Raw genomic sequence first — 25,663 nt, 5'->3', positions numbered from 1 at the left:
CAACTGAATACAACTGCATTCAGTTCATCCAAAGTCACCAATATGCAAGAAAGACAGAGACATCCATCTGGTAAATGAACCCTAAGCCCAGCCCGCTAGAAGAGTCTGACTCTTGGTTTCATTTGCTTTCTTTTCACTTTTCTAAATCAATTATTAGCTCAGAGAGATGACCCCCCCTCCCGCCCCCCAGGGGAGAAAGTCACAGGAGAGAGGAGAGGAGAACATCAGTCTAGAGGAACAGGTTGGGCAGGGCAGGAGGTGGAGGGCAGATCGGGGCTTCTCTCCAGTCTCTCCTGGATGCCAGGCTAAAACCCTACACACTATGCTTTTGGGGCCATGGACTGGCTTGTTGTAAGCACTCCAGGCAGCCCAGCAGAGTATCCCCCAGCCCCTGTTCATCAGCTGCCTTCCCTTCCCAGGTGAATCTGCACCAGGCCTGTCATCTCCTCTAAGGCCAGCCTTGTCTGAACTGCTTTTATGCACAACTCAATTCTAACACTTACTAAACAGAGTTAGTGCAGACCCCACAGGTTAAGGGCTCAGCCCCATAAGGCTGCCCTCACTTTGGACACAAGCCCCAGGCCTCTCGTACTTCTGACTGGCCAGCTATCAATGGAGGGTTTGCATAACGCCGTCTCCAGGCTCCATGGTTTGCTGGAATGATGCACAGAACTCAGGAAAGCACTCAGCTTCCTATCACTGGTTTTCACAAGGGACACTACTCCAGAACAGCCAAGAGGAACAGATGCACAGGGCACTGTGGTAGGGAGTGCACAGGGCACTGTGGTAGGGAGTGCACAGGTCACCAACCTGGGAGCTCTCAGAACCCAGTTGCTTGGGGGCTTTATGGGGGTTCCATCATGTGGCATGATTTATTAAATCACTGGCCATGGGTGACTCACTCAATCTCCCACCCTCTTCTCTCCCTGGGGGTGCAGAGGTGGGACAGACCGTTTCAACCCTCTGATCATGTGAGTGGCCTTTCTGGTGACCAGGGCCACACTGAAGCTTCCTAGGGGCCTACCAAGAGTCACCTCAGAACAAAAGGAGCTCCTGTTACCCCTACAGGTCTCAGAAAACTGCAAGGGTTTAGGAACTCTACAGTGCCAGAGACTGGGGACACAGACCAGACACGTGCTTATAATATCACAAAATCACACTGTGAGAGCAAGACTGAGCCTTTAGGAAACTCTGGGGGAGGTACTGATCAGTCCCAGGAGGAACGCACACTCGGCCCTCAGGGTCCATCGGGGACTGATTCCAGACCCCCAAGGACACCAAAATCCACAGAGGTTCAATCAAGTCTCTGACAGAAAATGGTGTAGTATTTGCTTATGACCTGAGCATATCTTCCTGTGTACTCTCAATCATCTCTGGATTCCTTATAACACCTAATATAGTGTCAATGCTATGTACTGCTATGTGGGGAGCCGGAGAAGACACTGCTCTTTCCCATCACCTTTGAGGTCCAATGAGCCATCGCGCTCCTGATCTCCTCACCCAGGGCCTGCACCCTCCCACCGACCTGTGCAGGACCCAGGCCACCTGACATCAGAGCTGCTGTGGGCAAAGAGCTATGAAACCAGAGGAACATACCAGCGTCCTAACAGAGACACCTGGGCTCATGGGCAGGGTTGATACACGGAAGGAAATCCCACCTGGGAGGAACTTGAGGCCCAGTAGAGCTGAAAGGTAGAGCAGAGGGGCCTGAGACAGGATCACACGCCTTGAGATCTGTGAGACTGCCAGGTCATGCCATGGTTTTAAGCAATCCCACTCTTTTACTCCCCAGGAAAGACAGCACCTTCCAGGCCCTGCCAGCCCTGGACACCCCTAAGCCGTGTCTGAGGCCCATGTCCTCCTCCACAGTCGCCAGAAGGGTCTTAGCACAAATACAGAACATCAGTCAGTTCTTACAACACCACATCCTCCAAACAGGATGGCCTCTGATTCTCACAAACACATTTATTCTTCCCAAATATATTTGTTCCTTACAAAAGAGAAGGCATCATCTGTCTGTGCCCTATGGGGGAAGGTCTGGGGCTTCCTAGGAGCCTGGGCTTAGGGAAAGGAATGCGTCAGCTGTGGCTGTTACTGAGAGCTGGCCATGGCCTCTAGGAAGGGAAAGGATCAGGGAGAGAGGATAACAGTAGCTTGCTGCCCTGCCATTGTCCTGTTTCACTCACTTGCATTTGTGAAGTGATCTCGTTTTAAAAATTGTTATTTATTTATTTATTTATTTTTTGAGACGGAGTCTCACTCAGTCACCCAGGCTGGAGTGCAGTGGTGCAATCTCGGCTCACTGCAACCTCCACCTCCCCAGTTCAATGGATTCTCCTGCCTCAGCCTCCTGAGTAGCTGGAATTAGTGCAGACTATTCTGCACTAAACTAGTGCAGGCACCCGCCATCACACCCAGCTGATTTTTGTATTTTTAATAGAGATGAGGTTTCACGATGTTGGCCAGGCTGGTCTCCAACTCCTGACCTCAGGTGATCCACCCGCCTTGGCCTCCCAAATTGCTGGGATTACAGGTGTAAGCCACCATGCCCAGCCTTTTATTCATTCATTCATTCATTCATTCATTCATTCATTCATTTTGAGATGCAGTTTTGCTCTTGTTGCCTAGGCTGGAGTGCATTGGGTGTGACCTCGGCTCACTGCAACCTCCGCCTCCCGGGTTCAAGTGATTCTCCTGTCTCAGCCTCCAGTGTAGTTGGGATTACAGGCGCCCACCACCACACCCAGCAAATTTTTGTATCTTTAGTAGAGATGGGGTTTCACCATGTTGGCTAGGCCAGTCTCAAACTCCTGACCTCAGGTGATCAACCTGCCTTAGCCTCCCAAGGTGCTGGAATTACAGGCATGAGCCACCGCACCTGGCCGAAAAATTGTTATTTTTAATAGACTGTCATTAGAAAGACAAAGCAAAAACCCGATGAACAAATGTTCCGGGGCTCGTAAAAGTGAAAATGTTCAAGAAAGAACAAGCCCCATGCCCTGGGCCTCTCAGGCCTCCCCCATTGCCCGTAGATGCATTTGGCACGAGGCGGAGTGGAGGAGGCTGTGAGCCTTAGGGGCCGAATCTCCCCACGGAGCATCCAGGGTGAGTGAAAGACAAGAGGCCTCGCATATCCCAAAAGTGGAACTTGAAGGTTTGGGGTGGGCAGCCCTGAGTTCAGAAGGGTGGGGAGAAATCCATGCCCCTGAATATCTTGGTGGGGCTCAGGTTTCCCTGTGCCGAAGACCCCACCCCCTTCCTGACATAGGCTAGGGGAGAGGCACTCCCTGCTTCACAAGCTTGGGTGTCAGCTCCCACCAGCTCCCCTTGCCTGTCTCCATATGTGTGTGTGTCAAGGTTCTCCAGAGAAACAGAAGCAGTAGGATATATATATATAGACATATAGATAAGAGGAGATTTATTATGGGAACTGGCTCACACCATTATGGAGGCTGAGAAGTCTCACAATCTGCCATCTGCAAGCTGGAGACCCAGGAACGCCGGTGGCATAATTCAGGCTGAGTCTGAAGGTGTGAGGCCCAGGGAAGCCAACAGTGTCATTCAGCATGAGGCCAAAGGCCTGAGGACAAGGTGAGGGTGGGCTGGGGAGGGAGACTCTAGTCCTCAAGGAAAGAGAGAGTCTGCTCTTCTTCTGCTGTCTTGCTCTGTGCGGCCCTTGTGGATGGGATGAGGCCCGCCCATGCTGGTGAGGGAGATCTTCTTACTCCGTCCACTGGTTCAAATGTTAATCTCTTCCAGAAACACCGCAAAAGCACACCCAGAAATCAATCGTTACCAGCTATCTGGGCATCTCATAGCCCGTCAAGCTGACACTGAAATTAACCATCACACCACGTGGCACACTCTGGGGCAGCAGGGAGTACAGCACTCTTGGCTCTGCACAGGGAGGTGGTGGGGACGGGCCAGGAGACCAGAACGGTCAGCATGGTTGTGTGGGCTTTGCTCATCTACCTCTGCCAAGTGAAAATGTTCCCAGATCCCCATCTTTTCTTCCCATGTCAGCCTGGGAGGATGCACGAGGCTTGGAGCCAGGGGCGCCAGGGCCTGGGCAGGTGGGTAGGCACCTCAGCTCCTGGCTGCTGGACATTGTAGCCCTGAAATCTTGCTGGGCTTTGTTCAGGGTACCCTCTCTGCTCTCACTCACCCCAACAGGAGGTGGCCAAAGAGAGGTGGGCAGAGAAAGAGCTTGGCCAAGCAGCCTTGGAAAGGAATTTCTGTGTACTCATGTTCTTCTCTCCACTAGAAAGGCATTTCCACATTGGAGTGGAAGGAAACCGCTGTGCTATAGGAGAGAATGGATCCATACAAAAGAGCAGGGAGGAAGGGAGGAAATGTGCCGGGTGCCAGAATTTTGTGTCATTGAAGACACTTGCCAGCGTTCTGCTTTCGGAGGATGCCCATTTTGACAGTTTTGTAAGTCAAAGAGCTGCCTGTTTTTTGGTTTTTACTGTGTGGCAGGCACTATGGAAGGGCATTAACACACACGGATGTGCTTCCTGCAGCAGAGCTGGAAACACCTCTTAAACACTACCTTCAAGAAAATTCAGTGTCAAGCAGCTTGAGTGTATTATCTAAGATCACATGTCCTGAAAGAATTGGGGTTCAATGCAGAATTCTGTATCATAAATTATACGGGTGTATTTATATTTCAAATTTTAAATTTCTGGATTTTTTTTTTTTTTTCATTTTTAACCACGCTTTCTACCTTGAACCACTTTCCCTTGGGATTCTTGTCCTTCATTACTTGGATATTTTGATTTTTTTTTTCTTTAGACAGGGTCTCACCCTGATGCCCAGGCTGGAGTACAGTGGCACAATCATGGCTCACTGCACCTTGACCTCCTGGGCTCAGGTGATCCTCCCACCTCAGCCTCCCAAGAAGCTAAGAATACAGGTGCGCATCACCATGCCCGGCTAATTTTTGTATTCTTTTGTAGAGATGGGGTTTCACCATGTCACCCAGGCTGGTCTTGAACTCCTGGGCTCAAGTAATTCACCCCCCTCAGCCTCCCAAAGTGCTAGGATTAGAGGCGTGAGCCACCAAACTCAGTTGATGCTTTTGATTTTTTATAGGTTTTAACATACATGGTTAAAAATACTTCTTAATTGTTTTTGTTTTTGTTTTGAGATGAGTCTTGCTCTGTCACCAGGCTGGAGTGCAGTGGTGCGATCTCAGCTCACTGCAACCTCTGCCTCTCAGGTTCAAGCGATTCTCATGCTTCAGCCTCCCGGGTGGCTGGGACAACAGGTGCGTGCCACCATGCCCAGCTAATTTTTGTATTTTTAGTAGAGACATGTTTTCACCATGTTGGCCAGGCTGGTCTGGAACTCCTGACCTCAGGTGATCCACCTGCCTCGGCCTCCCAAAGTGCTGGGGTTACAGACGTGAGCCACTGAACCAAGTTTCTTAATGTTTTAATAATTACACAAGAGGTAAATATGTTTACTTTGTGTAAACTTCCCAGAAGAAAAAAATAAAGATTTCTCTTTTAAGAAGCAGTGTTTGAATAGTTTCTAGTAACTCATAAAAGAATTCTGAGTTACTTAAATAAGAACCAAAACAAAAACTAAGCATGTATTTATTTAGAAAATGTTGAGTCATTAGAATGTTATAATACAACATAGGTGTGGAGAGGTAAAGATATTTGATATTAGATTTTAGGTTTCTTTATCCACAATAAATAGCTTTGGTTTCTACGTTACTATCTCAAGCATGACCTGGTTATTTCAGTAGTTTAATGGAATTGGATCATTCAGCCAATCAACATGCAAAATATACATCGCTTGACCAATGTTGTCATTTCATACAAATACATCTCTAACTTGTTTAATTTTTAATCCATTACATTGATCTAGTTAATATCTCTCATTACTAGGATAACGCAGTCAAAGTTCCTAACACTAGAGTCTTATTATTATCCTGCCCTAAGGTGTGTTGTGATGTAATGACATCATTTTTGTGCTCAAGAACTAAATCCCTTTAGATAAGGTCCAAGGGAGATGAACTGTAAAATAAATCTCATTTTATAACATAAATTTTATTTCATAAAATAAATCTCATTTTATAATATAAAAGTATAATAAAAGCATATTTTTTAAAACTGAGGCTAAGAATGATATTAGTAGATGTTATATAATAAAAACATTTTGCTGAATCACTTAATAATTGCAGATTGTCTTAATTATCTTGTAATAATTGAATACTCCATAGATCTAAGTATTTCAAATTATGATTATGTTATTTGGCTCATAGTAGGAAATGACCATTAAGTTCAAAAAAATCACAGAAAAAGTAAATTAAAATAAAAATATTTATTTGGACATATACATGTGTTAGATATTATGGTGTATTGCATACATTTTCATGTATGTGGTGTTACACCAGAAGCGTTATTCAACAGTTGGCCTTTTTAAAAAAATCTGAACTATGTTCAGAAAATCTTTCCACCACAGTGCACAGAGATTGATTTCATTTGTATAACAGATGGATGAGCCATATTATAATTAACTGTTTAATTACCCTGTTATCCAGTTGTGGATATTTAAGTCCAAACATTGCAGTAATAAATATGCAAGAGTGCCTTTAGACACATTAGAGAATGCGGCTCTAATTTAGGGACGTAGAAGTAAAATTGCTCAGCTGAATTGCTTATGCATTTTGAACGATAAGAGTTACTGCCAGATTTTTGTTACAAAGGCTGCAGTAATTTACACTCCTGACACTGAATGAGTGCCCATATGTTGACGCATCCTCAACGCTGGAGAAGATGAGCTTCTAAATTTGTCTTACCCTCATCAGTTGTATTGGTCATTAATCTGTCAGGAAAACAGAAACCTCACAAGCTTACTGTAATAAAGAGATCTGGCCGGTTGCAGTGGCTCATGCCTGTAATCCCAGCACTTTGGGAGGCCAAGGTGGGCGAATCACTTGAGGCCAGGAGTTAAAGACCAGCTTGGCCAACATAGCAAAACCTCCTCTCTACTAAAAACACAAAAACATAGCTGGTGTGGTGGTATGCACCTGTAATCCCAGCTACTCAGGAGGCTGAGGCACAAGAATCACTTGAACACAGGAGGTGGAGGTTGCAGTGAGCCAAGATCACGCCACTGTACTCCAGCCTGAGCGGCAGAACGAGACTCTGTCTCAAAAAAATGAAAAAAAAAAAAGACTTGAATACAGGGAATTTAACAAAAAGATGCCACAGATCTAAAACTGTGCCAACCCCAAGGCTGGAGGAACCACGGTAAGAGTTTGGGGTTCTCAGAACCTAAATGATTGAAGAGATAGAAAGTGGGGCTGAAATTCTGAGAAGGAACCACCACCTGGCTGAGGGAGGGGTCTCTCAGAGGTGGGACGACCACCTGGCTGTGCTGGTGTCTGTGAAGTGGAGGAGGGTTTCTCAGAGGTCTGATGGCCGCCTGGCTATGCTGGTGTCTCTGGAGTGGAGGAGGGTCTCTCAGAGGTGTGATGGCCGCCTGGCTGTGCTGGTGTCTCTGGAGTGGAGGAGGATCTCTCAGAGGTGGAATGAGAGTCAGGCAATAATCCCAAACAAAAACATGAAATTTGTGTGGTTTTGGTTTTGGTTTTGCTTGTTTTGTTTGGAGACACGGTCTAGCTCTGTCACCGCTGGAGTGCAGTGGTGATGGTAGCTCACTGCAGACACAACCTCCTGGGCTCAAGTGATCCTCCCACCTCAGCCTCCCTGGTAGCTGAGACTACAGGCGTGTACCACCATGCCCAGCTTGTTTTTGTTGTTTTAATTTTTATTTTACTTCCCAGGACTCTAAAAGACTTGCTGATCTATTCACGCACAAACTAGTGCCCATATCCACACTCCCCGTCTTGTCACTTTATCCCCACCCAGTCCCTTGCTGCCCCTGCCATCCCCTTGGTGTGACTGAGTTGCTGGAGGTACCCTGCCCCATCCTTGCTTTCTTGCTCCAGGCCCTGCTGGGCCCCCTGTCTCTGCCCTGCCTGCCTCAGCTCCCCTCTGTCTCTCTGCCTTTTCACCTCCATGCTCCCAGCCTCACATCCTTGGAGCCAAGTTCACCTCTCACAAAGCAAGGCCCCCTGTGGTCCCCAGTGCTGCTGGTGCCAAGGCCATCCTGCCCCTCCATTGTGTCCTCACATTCCCCAACACTGGGCTCAGGTTTCCGCTGGGGGACTGAACTGTCTTCCCTCAGTCACACCTTCTCCCCACCCAAGCTCATCCAGTCCCTCTGTCCTCTCCCCACCTTTCACCTTGGATCAGGCCCACAAGGTCACCGAGGGACATTTTCCATCCAAAGTAACTTAACAACATCTCCTCCTGTACTGTCTGGTCACATGCTCTGAGGTCAACAGTTGTGCGTCCACTGATAACACATTTCATACTATCCAGCGCAACTCACAACCCTGCAAACATAGATTAAAGGAGAAATGCTGGAATAAGGGATGGATGGCTAAGCATTCTAATTTGAATGAGCACATTTAAAACTACAAGGGAAAACTATCACCAGGTTCACCTCACAGGACATCTGGGTTTTCTTTCAGGGAAACGAGCAACTGGACACACTGAGACCCTCCTTCTGGGTTAAGGGCCCAGCATGCTTCCCCTGGGCTGCCTACTGTATGCTGTTCTCATCTCCCTGCTGTTCCTCACTCTGACACACACACCTGCAGTGGTGGCCTGGTCGAGGGATGCACTTACCTCCTCGGCATGAAAGGAAGATGGGCAAAAAAGAATCCCACAAACGGCGCCGTCAAAGTAAGAAGTGCGACAAAATGAACTGAGGGTAGGCGCTGTCATTTGGCAAACTCTGACTAAGACCTAAGACCAGGATTGCTTTTGAGACTGGAGTGAAACAGCAAAGACGGAAGACAAGAGTGACTCAGAGGCCTTTACTTGGCTTCCACACTAAAATGTGTTAGACCCAGGAATCAGCTTCTCTTTTCTTCTTCTTCATGTTTAGATGGTGAGAGAGGTAGCGTGTAAGACATACATTAGGGCCCCACATGAGGGCCAGGGACAGGTCAGACCAAGACTTGGACAGCCCAGCTCCACGGCAGCCCGATGGCCCCTGTGGGGGTGGACAGGTGTCCTGCTTATTCCCTTTCAGGGCGACCTCAGCTCTTGGAGGGGAGGGTTCTGGTTAAGCCTCGGGTGGGATAGTTATGGTAAGTGACAGTTGCCAGAAGAACACTGTGACAATTTCTGTTATTTTCAATTGATCCAGTCTCTTGTCCACCACACTGACTCCTTGATGGAAAGCCCTTCAGGAACAAGAAAGGGTTCAGGTTCTCAGGGTAAAACAGGCTTTGCAATTCTCTAATTTGCTAATTGTCAACTTCTGAAGACGGTGTTTTCTCATGGTAGTAGGAACTAGTATGAGTAATTTACCAGAGTGAAACAGGCAAGATTCCATTCACCTGCGGAAATACAGCCTGAGTTACAGCACCTCCTTTCTTGAATTCTTGGATTTCTTCCCCAGCTCCTTTCCTAAATCAGTTCATCTCTGACATAACCCGCAATGGGCATCGAAGAGAATTCCAGGAAGTGCCCTCCCCATCACTCTTTACTGGTTTTTTGTTTTCTTTTGATGTTTTGTTTTGTTTTGATGCAGCACACAGCGAAACTGCTGCAGGAAGCAGAAGGGTGTGTGTGACATATCACCTTCCATTTTGCGTTAATAAACATCACCCCAAATTTGCCTATCCGCTGTTAAAATAAAGATCTAACAGAATAGAAACTCAACAGGAAAACTCACTGTTACTAAGGCCGACAAAAGACAAACTGGAGAAATACTAGTCATAAATACAGAAAATAAAGGATGGGTGAACAAATTGAGATCTAGCTTGCTAGGTGTCATGTGGAGAGCCTGTGCAGGAAGAGCCAGGACACCAGAGCTGAGGGGGCTTCCGCGATCCCTGCCGCTCTGTGCATCCTGGGCCCCGGGTTGGAGCCTGTCCCCCTCCAGCTGGTGGCGCCATCCTCTCTGTGCTCTACCAAGCTCACCAGTAAACTGCAGCTACAGGGCACATAGCATGGAAGAGGGGGACTCCGGGCAAGGCCTCTCTGGCTGGGGTGGGCCCAAGGGAGACCTCCCTGGATGGAGGTGGCAGGTGGGGAACCCGCAGGACGTCACTGTCACCGACACCTCATTGTGATGCACCCGCCTGCTGCCCCTGCCCTCGCTTGCAGACCCCTGTGGCCTCCTGGACACCTTTGAGGTCCTGAAGCCTAGCGAGGCAGCTGCCCTAAGGCCTGAGCCTCTGCAGGGACCAAGGAGCATGCCATGTGCGTGACAAAACCTTTCCCTAAAGAAAGTGTCCCGTCCACCCCTTGAGGTTCTGGAAAACATTTCTTAAGACCCATTGAATGGCAGGATGAGATCAAAGGAATTGAATTTAAAACAGAGAATGAAATGCTGGAGCTTGGTCTCACTGCAGAGGGAAATTGAGCCCCAGAGAATGAAGTTGTTTCCATCTGCGCGTCTTCACCTTGCCAATACGAAGAGCTGGGTCTGTGCCCGAGGACGGGCCTCCACGTGGTCCTGAGGAATCCCAAAGTGTGGGTAAAACATCCTTCCCAGAATGCCCCCAAAGAGATCCATGTGTGATGGGAGAAGACCTTCCTAGGGGAAAGCAACCGTGCTCATGCTAATAAGCCAGCTAAGCTTCTCTGCAAATTCTCCCCATGGCTGACAGCCAGAGGAAGCCCATGGTCCACTGGCCCCAGGGACCTCCTGCCATTCCCCATTCCCCTATTCAACAGCCTCCTCACAAACCACTAGCAAGCCCTGATCTCCTTGCCTCTCTACCTTCACCTTTCCAGAAGGGCATGTAAATAGAATAACGCCACCTCTTCTCTCCGCCACTCTCACCTGGCCGTATACATTGAAGGCTTACTCCTGCCTTTGAGCGACTTGACAGCTCATTCCTTTTCATCGATGAGTAGTATTCCATGGTGTGAATGTGCTTCAGCTTGTTTTTTACTCACCTATTGAAGGACATCCTGATTTAAAGTATCTGGAAACTTAAAGTATCTGAATAGAGGGTGCTGTACACAACTGCATTTTTTTTTGTTTGGACATAAGTTTTCAAAGCAGTTGTTGACCTAGGAGCACAGCTGCTTTCTTAGACCATATGGTGAGACTATGTTTAGCTTTGAGACAAAACTACCATTGGTACTGCCAGTGGCTGTACCATTATGCCTTCCACCCACAGTGATGAGCTCCTGTTTTTCCTAATCCTCCACAGCAATTGCTATTGCCATTGTTTTTATATTTGAGTTGTTCTAAGAGAACCAATAGGAATTTTATATTTATATACATATATATTTACATATATATACACACATATCTCTATAGAGAGAGAGATATTTGTGCCCAGTGCAGTGGCCCATGCCTGTAATCCCAACACTTTGAGAGGCAGAGGTGGGTGGATTGCTCAGGAGTTCGAGACCAGCCTGGACAACATGGCGAAACACTGTCTCCAAAAAAAAATTAGCCAGCATGGTGGTGCACACTTGTGGTCCTAGCTCCTCAGGGAGGTGAGGTGGGAAGATTGCTTAAGCCCAGGAAGTCAAGGCTACAGTGAGAGCTGAGATGGCACTGCAGGACAATAGCATGGGCAACCGAGCCAGACTCTTTCTCAAAAAAAAGAGAGAGAGTGAGATTTATTATGGGAATGGACTCCCATGATTATAGAGGCCAAGAAGTCCCACAGTCTACTGCCCGCAAGCTGGAGAACCAGGAACACCTGTGGTATAACACACAAGCCTGAAGACCTGATAGTCAAGTGGGGAGCCACTGGTGCAATCTCAGAGCCCAAAGGCTTGAGAGCCAGGAAGGACAGAAGACGAAAGTTGCAACTCAAAAAGAGAGAGACTGCATTGCTTTATTTGGGCCCCCAGTGGATCGGATGGCACTCACCCACACTGGTGAGCATGGCCCATCCTCAGTCTACCCATTCAGTGCCCATCTCTTCCAGAAACACCCTCACAGCCACACAGCTACCTCACTGTTGTTGTAACTTGCAATCTCCTAATGACATATGCTATTGTGCTGCTTTTGGTAATACTTATTCGCCATCTTTATATATTCTTTGGTGAGGTGTCTGTTCAGATCATCACCCACTTTTATTGGATTGTCTGTTTCCTTCTGGTTGAGTTTTACTTTCTTGGTATACTTTGAATAATCGTCCTTTTTTAGATAGATGTTTTCCAAATATTTTATCCCAGTATGTGCCTTGCCTTTTCATTCTCCTAATGGGGTTTTTTATGGAGTAGACATTTTCGTTTTAATAAGGTCTACATGATCATGTTTTCCTTTCATGGATTGGCTTTTGGTGTTGTGTATAAAACCTCATCACCAAATACAAGGTCAGGTAGATTTTCTTCTCTGTTCTATCCTAGGATTTTTACAGTTTTCTACTTTAAATTCTAAGTCTATGAATAATTTTATGTGTATTTTTGTGTAAGTTGTAAAGTTCATCTGTACATTCATTTGATCCCACAAGGTCATCTGGCTGTTTCGTCACCATTTGTGGAAAAGACTCTTTTCTCCACTGAGCAGTTTTTGCTCTTGTACAGAATCAGTTGGCTATATTTATGTTGGTCTACTTGCTCCATTTGTCTGTGTGATCATCTCTTCCCCAATGTTACTCTCTCTTCATAAATTTATAAGTCTTGGAATCTGGATGTGTAAATTCTTCAACTTTGTTCCTCCTCAGTCTTATACTGCCTATTTTAAGTTTAGAAACATTTTATTGGTGTCTTTGCCGGGATTTTGATTGGAATTACACTGGGTCTATAGATCAAGTTTGGAGGAATTATTGATTTAGCTTTTATCTAATTTTTTTTCCATCTGTGTTTCAAAGTTTTCTGAATGAACACTGGTACGTATTTTGTTAGGTTTATACATGGGCTTCAGTTTTAGGGGTGGTATTGTAAATGATTTTTCTTTCATTTCAAATCAAATTCCCATTGTTCTTTACTGACATGTAGGAAATCAATTATCTTGTATTATTGCCCTTTTTAACTTTGATTCTTATATCCATCCATTCTGATCAAGACACAGAATAGCAGGCTCCATTTCAGTTTGAATTTCCAAAATTACCGCTTGGCATAATCTGTACACTGAATTTCAGTGACGCATTGGCGCAGCCGCGAAGCGATGCATGCAACTCACTCCAAAATAGTGGGCTCAGGTGGTCTTGCACTGTGTGCTGAAGAAGAACCGAGCGTGAGCGGAAGAACCGAGCTCCCTTCCCAGGAGTTAGGTCGCGCGGAGCGCGGAGGGGAGCGGCCCGGACAGAGGAGGGAGCTTTGCCGCGGCTTTCCCTACAGTTCCTTTTTTTTTTTTTTTTTTCTTCTTCTTTGAGACGGAGTCTCACTCTGTCTTCCCAGCTGGAGTGCAGTGGCGCGATCTCGGCTCACTGCAACCTCTGCCTCCCGAGTTCAAGCAATTATCGTGCCTTAGCCTCCCGAGTAGATGGGATTACAGGCGTGCGCCACCACGCCTGGCTAATATTTTTTGCATTTTTTGGTAGAGATGGAGTTTCACCATGTTGGCCAGGCTGGTCTCGAATCTGACCTCAAGTGATCCTCCCTCCTCGGCCTCCCAAAGTGCTGGGATTACAGACATGAGCCACCGCGCCCGGCCCTCGGACACCTCTTAAAAACTGCCCACGGAAGCGGTCACTTTTCTGGGATTTTCCCACGTGGCTCTTTACTTTTCAGAGAACATTTTAAAACACTTACTTTTAGCAGTTTCGCCTCCTCGAGGCTTTGCCTCTCCTGGTCATCGCCTATCAGGGTGTATTTGCGGATTCTGGCTTGTTTCTGGGAGAGTCCCCGATGCTGAGACGCTGGGGCCTGCAGGGTGGGCGCCCCGGTTGCCGAGGTTTTGCTGGTCTGTTTTCCCACAGGGCCAAAGCCCTGCACACGCGTGGAAAACAGCTGCGTGGAATCCACTACATTACATTTAAATATATTATTTATAGCAAAATCAGATCTCACTACAGTCTTCTTTTCCTGGCTATAATGGAAGTAACTGCATCAACAATACTTCTCATTCCCTTGTTAAGAAAGTCACCGTTTAATTGGCAGCAGATTTATAGGTGTGCATAGGTAATGCATGTTTTTAGTCATCGGAGTCGTGGATTAGAGGAAATGTTAGCTGTATCAAGTATTCATATTAAACCACAAGATGAATTCAGGAGAATCCCATTTTTGTTTGTTTGTTTGTTTGTTTTTCTAGGTCTTGACCATTTGCAATACGGAATTAGCTGAAAGTCAGTTAACCTTTAGCTGTGAACCCATATGGTCGTGGGGTCAAATGACAGCTCTTTATGCAAATTGCAGTTTGTGTTTTCCTTATTTCAGGGTCCATTTTAGTAATTTACATTTTCCTATGAAATCACCCATTTCCTCTGGGTTTCCAGTTTGTTCAGTTAAAAGACTTGATTTATCCTCTATTTGTCATTTTATACAGAATACTTTGTTATTATTGTTATTATTATTAGAGTCAGGGGTCTCACTATGTTACCCAGGCTGGTCTCGAACTCCTGGGCTCAAGCAATCCGCCAGCCTCAGGCTTCAAAAGTGCTGAGATTACAGGTGTGAGCCACAATACCCAGCCCAGGATTCTTAATTTTATCTACTTTTTTATTCTTTTTTTTTTCCATCAGCAAAACTATATTCTTAAAATATATTTCTTAGAGTATGTTGTTTTCAAGTGACATAATTGCTATGTTTGACAATTTCTTATGACTCAGTAACATATTGTGTGTGCATATATGTGTGTGTATATATATGTATGTGTGTGTGTATATATATATAGTTACTGGAACAGTACCAGTACTGTAGTAATTACAATGCAATATAATACCAGTAACTGATAAGATATGTTTATTAATTTATTAAGTATGCATAGCTAATAGAACATAGCTTGTGATATGATACATTTGGTCATGATTGGCTACTTCTGTTATACAGATTGAAAGGTCAGAAGAGTATTTTACTTCTGATGTTCTTAATTATATCTCAGGTTTAATGTGACTTCCTAAGAGCATTAAAATTCCTTTTAAACTTTTTATACAAATAAGGCACAGATCCCTTTTTATCGTTAGCTACATGACTAGCTATATGGACATCATAACATCAGCTAAAATTGGGAACATTCCAGTGTTTGGGCTTCCAATAATTCCTTCCAATAATAGCTCTATGAGGTAATTTTCTATTTTACAAAACATAACAACACCTAAAATCACTCATACAGTATCCTGTAATTTTTGTTTCTCTGATTTCATCACTTTCTGCAAAGCATCTAGAAAATTATGAGATTGAATATTCTTTTAAACACTTCTAAAAAAATCACTTCTGTTTTAGAAAACATCACAGTGAAACATCATCATCATAAATTGTTAACATTCTTCCAATCCTTGAATATTGCTTTTCTAGTGACAAGTATTTGTATCACTGCTAAAAGATGCTCATGAAACAGAACTAAGAGAAGTTTCTTTGGAATAAGAAAGCCACTCACAAGGAAAGAACTCACCATTGAAGCATCATTTTATAAAGCTACTCTTTTGGAAATGTTGACCGTGAATTGAAATAGATTCTCTAAAGTCTGCATCTTTCCCTGGTGAAAGGTAATCAGCTGTTTACAGAGTGAACCCTTGGCCAGGCATAGTGGCTCATGCTTGTAATCCCAGCACTTTGGGAGGCCAGGGCAGGAGGCTTACATGAGCCCAGGAGTTGAAGACAAGCCTGGGCAACGTACAGAGACCCATCTCTACGACAATTTGATGGTGCACACCTATAGTCCTAGCTACTCCAGAGACTGATGGAGAGGATAGCTTGAGAGGGGGAAGTCAAGGCTACAGTGAGCTATGATCACACAACTGCACTCCAGCCTGGGTGACAGAATGAGACCTTGTCTCAAAAAAAAAAAAAAAAAAGAGAGAGAGACAGAGAATGAGCTCAGGACATAGCAACACAACAATGAAAAGTAATAATAATGTAACACATAACAAATAATTATATGCATTATCATAAAATATGTTAAAGTGACATTATTTGGAATTATATGTTAGTCTGTATCATTTACTTTTCATTATAATAAATGTTTTTAATGCTCCTATTAAAAAACAGTAGGGACCAGGTGCAGTGGCTCACTCCTGTAATCCCAGCACTTCAAGAGGCCAAGGTGGGAGGATTGGCTTGAACTCAGAAGTTCAAGACCAGCCTGGACAACACAGTGAGACCCTGTCTCTATAAAAAATTTAAAAATTAGCCAGGTGTGGTGGCACGCACCTGTAGTCCCAGTTACTTGGGAGGCTGAGGTGGGAGGCTGAGGCTGTGACCACACCACTGTACTCCAGCCTGGGCAACAGAGTGAGACCCTGTCTCAAAAAAAAATAAGTAAATAATAAAAATTAAAAACAGCCAGGCATAGTGGTACACTTGAGCCCAGCAGTTTCAGGCTGCAGTGAGCTATAACAGTGCCACTGCACTCCAGTCTGGGCAACAGAGGGAAACCCTGTTTCAAAAAAAAGTACAACCAGTTATCACTGTCAATTACTAGTGATGAATAGTACAACTAATTAAACAAACAGGTGTTTGAAAAAATAATGTTTTTTAGTAGCTTTTATTGTTGAATAGTTTCAGACGTACATAAAATTTGGGAAGATATCACAAAGACTTTTCACGTTGTCCAGACCCATCCGTATGTTTCCTCTCTTGCTAACATCTTACATCAGGATATACATTTATCACAATGAATGAACCAATATTAAGTCATTATTACAAACTAAAGTTCATACTTTATTCAGATTTTCTTAGTTTTCCTAATATAGTTTGGCTGTGTCCCCACCCAAATCTCATCTTGAATTGTAATCCCCAAAATCCTCAGGTTTGTGGTAGGAGGGACTGAGTGGGCCATAATGTAATCACAGGGGCGGTTTCCCCCATGCTGTTCTCCTGATAGCGAGTGAGTTCTTGGGAGATCTGATGATTTTCTAAGCGTCTGGTATTTCCCCTGCTGGCACTCATTCTGTTTCCTGCCATCCGGTGAAGAAGTGCCTTCTGCCATGATTGTAACTTTCCTGAGGCCTCCCCAGCCATGGAGAACTGTGAGTCAATTAAAGCTCTTTGCTTCGTAAATTAAACCTCTTTGCTTCATACAGTCTGGGGCAGTTTTGTATAGCAGCGTGAGAAAGGACTGATATATTTCCCTTGTTTGAGTTCCATCAAGGATACCACTTAGTAGTGATGTCTCCTTTGGCTTCTCTTGGCTGTGGCAGTTCATCAGACTTTCTTTGTTTTTGATAACCTTGAATGATATTGAGGAGTGCCGGTCAGGTGTATTGGAGAATGTCCTCCAGTTTAAATGATGTTTTTCTCATTGTTAGATTGGGGTTATCGGTTCTGAGAAAGTTGATCTGAGGTAAAGTGCCATTCTTCTTACATCATAGCAAGGGCACATGCTCCCAAGACCCTGTTCACATTAATGCTGATCACCTGCCTGAGGTTATGTTTATCAGCTTTCTTCACTGGGAAGCTACTTTTCCCCTGTCTATACTGCATGTGGCCTTTGGAAGGAAATCACTATGCAAAGCCCTCACTTAAGAAATGGGCAATTTGTGCTGCCTCCTTGTTGATTGGTTATCTGCATTAATCATTAGGAGTTCTTCTGCATAAGAGACTTCTATTCATTCATTTATTCATTTAATCATTTATATATGCCATCATGGACACCTGGATAGTTATTTTAAGCTTTTGATTATAGTTTAATACTACATTATTTATTTTGATGCTCAAATTGTTCCTGCTTTGGTCACTGGGAGGGCTTTCCAAAAGCTCCTTCTTTTGTTTGACAACATTGGATTTTCGTGGGTGTGTTTAGTTTTGTTTTTTGAGCACTTTCTTATTTTCAATCTTACTATCCAATCTTGTATTTTTGCTGCCCCAATCCCATTGTTATCGATTTCCCCAGGAAGCTCTGGTTTCTTTTATTGGAAGATCATATTAAAAACTTATATCTGGAATTCTGCCTAGATCCGTAAGAGAAGTGAGGTCACAGGACAAGCCTCAGCCCCCCAGAGTAGAGAGACCAACAGTTAGATACAAAGAACCACAACTGGCTGGGCACAGGGGCTCACACCTGTAATCCCAGTACTTTGGGAGGCTGAGGTGGGTGGATCACAGGTCAGGAGTTCAAGACCAGCCTGACCAACATGGTGAAGCCCTGTCTCTACTAAAAATACAAAAAATAGCTGGGGGGGTGGGTGCGCACCTGTAATCCCAGCTACTCAGGAGGCTGAGGCAGGAGAATCACTTGAACCCGGGAGGAGGAGGTTGTACTGAGCCGAGATTGTGCCACTGTACTCCAGCCTGGGCGACAGGGCAAGACTCTGTCTGAAAAAAAAAAAAAAAAAGGAACCACAACTACTGCAGCAGAACCAGAGCGCCAGGTGGTAGGGGAGCCTGCAAAGCTGGTGGCGCTGGGCTCAGTGAGGATGGTTCTGATAGCTGCAGGGGAAGCCAGTCATGGGGGCACATGTGTAAGCCTTGCCTCCTGGAGCTCCACCAGATTCTCACAGTCAATCCTGGAGAGAAATCTCAGAGGGCTTCAGGCAGGTGGAGGAGAACAGGCACCATTTTGAAATATGCCAGAGCATTCTCCTCTGAATAAAATCTGTCCTTGGAAGAAACTTTTATTCCAGCTTGATTGAGGCATAATTGAGAAATGAAAATTGTATATATTTAAGGTGTGCAAGGTGATGATTTGATATACATATACATTGAGAAATGATTGCTACAATCAAGCTAATTAGCACATCCCCTGCATCCCGTGTGCATGTGGGGTTAGAACACTTGCTATCTACTCTCTTAGCAAACTCAAGTATCCAACACAGCATTATTAACTAGAGTCACCATGTGTGCATTAGATCCCCAGAACTTGTTTGTTTTATACCTGGAAGTTTGTGTTCTTTGGCCAACACCTCCCCATTTCCCCACCTCCCACACCCCCAGCACCTGGCAACCACCAATCTACTGTCTGCTTCTATGAGTTTGACTTTTTCAGATTCCACATATATACAATATCACATAGTATTTGTCTTTCTATGTCTGGCTTATTTCACTTAGTATAATGTCCTCGAGGCTTACCCATGTTGTTGCTGCCAATGGCAAAATTTCTTGCTTTTTAATGCTGAATAACATTCTGCCTTATATTCTATATATACCTCACATTTGCTTTATCCACTCACCTGTTGAGAGACACTTGGTTGTTTCCATAACCAAGGTTCTTGTGAATAATGCTGCACTAAACATGTAATGCAGATATGCCTTCACGACACTGATTTCATTTCCTTTGGGTATCTTCCAAGAAGTGGGATTGCTGGATCATATGGTAGTTCTATTTTTACTTGTTTGAGAAACATTACATTCCCAAGAGCAGTGTACAAGAGTTCACTTTTCTCCACCATCGTTATCTCCTGTCCTTTTGATAATAGCCATCCTAACAAGGGAAGCCTTGCTTCTCAGTGCTCTCTGCTCACAGTACAAGGAAATGTGTGTATTCTCACGTGGATACAGACTCCTGGAATGTGTGTCTAAATTAAGGTAAGCATGAGTCACACTGGTGTCTTCAGCACTAACCCATTAGCGTAAGGCTCATTCTAGCTTCTCTTCCCATCTGTGACTTCTCACTCCAGCAGTGACAAACCAGGCTCACGCCCATCTGCCAGGCATTTAACTCATTGTGCAATTCCACACTAGAGGTAGAGTGGCGTCAGAACTGTTAACTGTTACCCTTGTGGGAAGGAACTTTCTAAAAGAAACAGCACCATTTAAGGCCAGTCCCTTTGCCTTTAGCTTTCTGGGTCTCCCTCATTTCCAAAGCCACTTTGATCAGCACCCTTCTCCCACCATCAGTGGGACGTTTGTTTCATACATTTGTGACATGGTTAGGTTCTTTGTCGCATTCTGCATTCCATCCTGACATCCTCTAACCTCCTCAGTGACTATGTTAATTTGCATACCTTACCACATATTCTTTGGGTTATAACCTTCTATGGGTTTTAATTAATGCATAACAGCGGGTGTCCACCGTTAAAGCATCATAAAGAATGTTCCTCTTCAAGCTCCCTGCTCCCAAAACCCCTGGCAACCACAGATCTGTTTACCCTCTTTGCAGATTTGCCTTTTCCAGAAGGTCATGTAAATGGGATCATACAGTACATAGCCTCATCAGACTGACTCATTTACTTAGCAACATAGATAGAGTTGAGTTCATCCATATCTTTGCATGGGTTGATAACTGGCTTTTTTTTTTTTTTTCTATTGCTTCATTGCATGGATGTAGCCTGGTTTGCTTATCCATTCACCTATTGAAGTGCATCCTGATTTATTCCAGTCTTTGACCATTGTGAAGAGAGCTGCTGTACATATTTATGTGCTGCTTTTTGTGTGCACATAAGCTTTTTTAAAAGTTGGCTGAATAAGCAGGAGTGTGATTTGCTGGATCATAGAATGAGATTATATTTAACTTTGGGGGGAAGCATCAGACTGTCTTCCACAGTGTCTGTACCATTACACATTCCCACCAGTAATGAATGAGAGTTTATTTTCTTCCACATCCTGGATGACTATTGGTATTGTCTTTTTTTGTTTTTTTAATTTTAAGATTTTAGCCTATCTAATCAGTGTTCAGGCCTATCTCATATTGTTTTAATTTTTCTTCCCTTAATGAAAAATGATGTTGCATGTTTCCTGTTTATTTCCTATGTTTACCTTGCTTACCTGTATATCTTCTTTGGTGAGGTGTTTAGATCTTTACCCATTTTTAATTGGGTTGTTTGTTTTCCTGTTGTTAATTTTTACAAAGTACTTTAGATACAAGTCCCTTTTAGCTATGTCTTTTCAAAGGTTTTCTCCCAGTCTGTGTCCTGTCTTTTCATTCTCTTAACAAGGTCTTCCACACTTCTGAAAATTTTAACTTTAATAAATTTCATTTTATCGGCCAGGCACGGTGGCTCACGCCTGTAATCTCAGCACTTTGGGAGGCTGAGGTGGGTGGATCACTTGAGGTAAGAGTTCGAGACATTTTCGCAACCTACTCATCTGACAAAGGGCTAATATCCAGAATCTACAAAGAGCTCAAACAAATATATCAAGAAAGAAAACAAACAACCCATCAAAAAGTGGGGGAAAAGGAATGAACAGACATTTCTCAAAAGAAGATATTCATACAGCCAACAGACACATGAAAAAATACTCATCACCACTCGCCATCAGAGAAATGCAAACAAAACCACAATGGAGATGACCATCTCACACAGTTAGAATGGCAATCATTAAAAAATCAGCGAAACAACAGGTGTTGGAGAGGAATGTGGAGAAATAGGAACACTTTTTTACACTGTTGGTGGATTGTAAACTGAGTTCAACCAGGTTATGGAAAACCAGTATAGGCCAATTCCTCACGGATCTAAGAACTAGATGTCAACCATCATGACACAGCCATCCCACTACTGGGTATATACCCAAAGGATTATAAACTTATGTCTACTGAGCGAGAGGAGACACATGCCACCCGTATGTTATTGCGGCACGCTATTACGAATAGCAAATGACTTGGAGAATCAACCAAATGTCCCATCCTGTGACAGACTGGGAATTAAGAAAATGTGGCACCCAAAAAAAAAAAACGTATACAGCCCATGGAATACTATGCAGCCATAAAAAAAGGATAGTTTGCGTCCTTTGTAGGACATGGATAGGCCAGCTGGAAACCATCATTCTTAGCAAACTTATCACAAGAAGAGAAAATCAAACCACCTGCATGTTCTCACTCATAGGTGGGAACTGAACAATGAGATCCCGCACTCGGGAAAGGGGAACGATCACACCATTGGGGCCTATCTGGGGAGGGGGAGCGGGGGAAGAATTGCATTGGGGTTATACATGATATAAGATGATGACTTGAATGGGTGCTGACGAGTTGATGGGTGCAAAGCTCACACCACATGGCACAAGTATACAATGTAACAAACCTGCATGTTAGATGCACATGTACCCTAGAACTTAAAGTATAATAAAAAAAAAAAATAATATATACTATATCGTATTACAAGAGAGAGAAGTTCCGAGACAAGCCCTGACCTAACATGGTGAAACCTTGTCTCTGCTAAAAATACAAATATCAGCCAGGCATGGTTGTGGCCACCTGTAAGCTCAGCTACTTGGGAGACTGAGTAACAAGAATCACTTGAACCGGGAGGTGGAGGTTGCAGTGAGCCAAGATCACGCCACTGTACTCCTGCCTCGACGACAAAAACAACACTCTATCTCCAAAAAAAAAAAAAAAAAGCTCACTTTATCAATTTTGTCTTTTATGGATCATGCTTTTGGACTTGTGTATAAACACTCATGCAAAACCCAAGACCACATAGATTTTCTCCTAACATTTCGTCTAAAAGATTTTTAGTTTTATATTTTACATTTAAGTCTATGAATTATTCTTAGTAAATTTTTTTATGTGTAAAGTTTATGTCTATATTCGTTTTTCCCCATATGGTCACCAAATTGTTCCTTTACTATTTGTTAAGAAGACTATAAGTCAAAAGGCTCCTTTTTCTCTGTGACAAAGATTGGTTGACTGCATTTACATGGGTCTAATTTTGGTCTCCCTCTTCTATTCCAATTATCCACATGTTCAGAGTGACTAGAATAGTTTGATAATAGACAGAAATTGGAACTGTCAGAGCATACTAGGAAAAATAAAATTCCCCAAAAGAGGTTATGTTCCAATTCTGCTTTAGTTCCAACCCAAAGGCTGAGAAACACTCCATGGAATTTAATTATAGGGAGATAACTGTGATCTTACCGAGATTTATGAACAGGAAGATCCTTGGTGATTGTTGTCAGTCAAAGGGTGGCTTTGACGTAGCACCTGTCTGTGTTAGGGCAAATACAGCCAGTGAAAAGGTGATATTTGGAATCATCTGGGATTGGGCTCTTGATCAATAGATACGAAAAGTCAGATGGACTTGAGAATTGTTGGTCCTTGGTATGTATGTGTTGCAATGCGTAACGATGAGTAGTGTGAAGGAAAAATAGAATTTGGGATCCCAAACTCACTATGCCAAAGGGAAAGTTAAGCGTGGGAGACTGAGTCAGGCAAAAACTGCCTTCCTTTTGTTCCCAGACAGACAGCTGTAATTCCACATGCTTGTGTTATGCGAAATGTGAATTCATTGAGCGCTAATCAGAGCCCCACAAGAATGAAAGCACTTGCCTCGCTGCCTACCCTCCCTCCTCTTTTTTCCTCCCCTCCTGCTTGCTCTTTTCCCTTTAAATATTGAAGCTCCCAAAACTCTCTTTGGAAAAAGCATAGGTCATAGATCCTACTGTAACTTGCATTTCTTTTTCCTGGGTATATTCTCAACCTGGGCAAAATAAACCTCTAATCAATGAAGATCTGTCTCAGGCACTTATTGGTTTACAGTAAAAATGGGGAGACGTGGAAGCTGATGTTTGGGGTATGGAGTAGAACCTGGGCGTGGGGTAGGGTAGAGACTGTGTGTACAGACTGAAAAAACAGGGCTGTGATAACAAGGAAAAGCCTCTCCTGGCTGGTCAGACAGGAGACATACCTGGTAAAACCTGGCTCTGGTGTCCACCTCTCTCAAGACAAACACATGTAGAAATTTGAGATAGAGATGGGCAGAGCTTGGTTTAAATTCTAGTTCTGTCATTTTGTAGCATGAGACTTGGTCACATTCATAAAGCTTTTAGAACTTACTTCACATCACTTGTTATATGGACAGCTGATCCATAAATAGCACAATTATTGTGAGGATTTTTTTTTTTTTTTTTTTTTTTTTTTGAGATGGAGTGCTGTGCTGTCACCCAGGCTGGAGTGCAGTGGCACGATTTTGGCTCACTGCAACCTCCGCCTCCTGGGTTCAAGCCATTCTTCTGCCTCAGCCTTCTCAGTAGCTGGGATTACAGGCACGCACCACCACGCCCAGCTAGTTTTTATATTTTTAGTAGAGACAGAGTTTCACCATGTTGGCCAGGCTGGTCTCAAACTCCTGACCTCATGATCCACCCACTTCAGCCTCCAAAAGTGCTGGGATTACAGGTGTGAGCCACCACACCCGGAGGATTAAATAAGCAATTGCAAGTAACTGATTCAGAGAGTCTCAGTTAATGCTATGGGAATTTTTTTCTCTTTTGGGGACCTCACTCAAGGAGTTGTCTTCCCACCCTGTTCATGACTCATTATCACTATGTGTCCATGCAATACATCCAATTATTAACGTTGTTCTGGAAAGTAGTCTACTGCTGGCAAATGCTTCAAAAACATAAATTATGAAATGCTGAGATGTTCCTGCCAATGATAATTACTAAGGCAGAACTCCAGCTACCATTTCACTAAGATTTCCAAAGGAATCAAATGTCCCCCAAAACTAAGCTCCTTCCTCCTGTATTCTATGAGCTCCACTGCTGTAGGGTGACTGTGAGACACAGCAGTAGCATTAGAAAGGGCTCACTCCCTCTTCCTTTTGGTAAAAGGGGTTTTGTTGCTAAACTAATATAGTGAGCCACTGAACCCTCCAACAGGGGATGAGGCTTTGAACTGTTATGTCCACTGTTTAACAGATTCCAAAGGTGCTTGGCTGCACATTCAGACCCTGGGGCATGGAGCTAGGATTGAGTCTCTGGTGCTGCCTGAACCCACACGTAGAGGAGTCAAGATGATTGAGGGCAAGTGCATTGGAGGGTGCGGGCAGGGAGCAGCGTGGGGGCTGGGGGACAGAGCAGGGTGGAGAGGAAGGGGGTAGGGTGGGACAGGACAGGGAGGGTGAGGGCAGGGCACAGCAGTGAGGTTGTTGCTCTGCAGGGCTAGGTGAGTGTTACGGAAGGATGCTAATGCACCTAACCAAGAAGTATTAAGTCACAAAGTTTTGTTCTTGGTTGTGCAAACAAGAATCACCATGTGGTATGAGTCAGGTCCTCCTAGGATTTGCCCTCAGGGAGGGAATTACATGAGCTCCCTGAATACCAGGTCTAAGCAGAGCATAAAACACTATAATTGTCCTCTTATTTTTCTGTAAAATGAGGATTTTCATATGTTCCTTATGTGCTGCTGTAGCCAAAGCCTTCTTCCTTGTGACCTGGGAAAAAGGGCTCCTCCTGTTTGTCTTAGGTCACCCTGCAGGTGCATGTGGGTTGGACCTGGTGGCACTCACTCCCAGATGAAGGCTTGGAGGTCCATGACAGGATGAATAAGACCAGGCTCTCATGGTTTCTTCATCCTTCTTCAGCTTTGTCTGCTTAGTTTTCAGACTATCCTGAGGGAGACTGTGAAGGAAGACAAGTGGCGGCTGAGTTCCTGACAAGGAACCCATGGGTGCATGGGGACTTGCTCTTTTTCCTGAGTTGATTACCCTTTGCCAGCAGATGAGCACATTTCTCCTCTCGGCCTGGATCTTCTATTAGTAAGTGTGTTCGGGAAGTATTCATGAAAGTTCTGTTTCTCCAGAACCCTGGAATGCTCATGGCAGGTCAGGAACTGATCATGAGATCATGTCCTTCCCAACATGTGCACCAATTTTTTTGCACAGTTCTCACACAGAATTCAAAAT

At 44.3% G+C, this 25,663-nt stretch overlaps 1 pseudogene; it reads right to left on the bottom strand.

Moving 5' to 3' along the window:
- Window positions 1-25,426, bottom strand: part of LOC108538919 (glycosylphosphatidylinositol anchor attachment 1 protein pseudogene) — a 31,526-nt pseudogene extending 6,100 nt beyond the window's left edge.
- Window positions 25,427-25,663: the final 237 nt, after the last annotated feature.

Source organism: Rhinopithecus bieti, unplaced genomic scaffold, assembly GCF_001698545.2.
Source record: "Rhinopithecus bieti isolate Rb0 unplaced genomic scaffold, ASM169854v2 scaffold_15133, whole genome shotgun sequence".
Taxonomy (NCBI): Eukaryota; Metazoa; Chordata; class Mammalia; order Primates; family Cercopithecidae; genus Rhinopithecus; species Rhinopithecus bieti.
The sequence above is the reverse complement of the archived record's forward strand: the minus strand, read 5'-3'. Positions and strand labels throughout refer to the sequence as shown.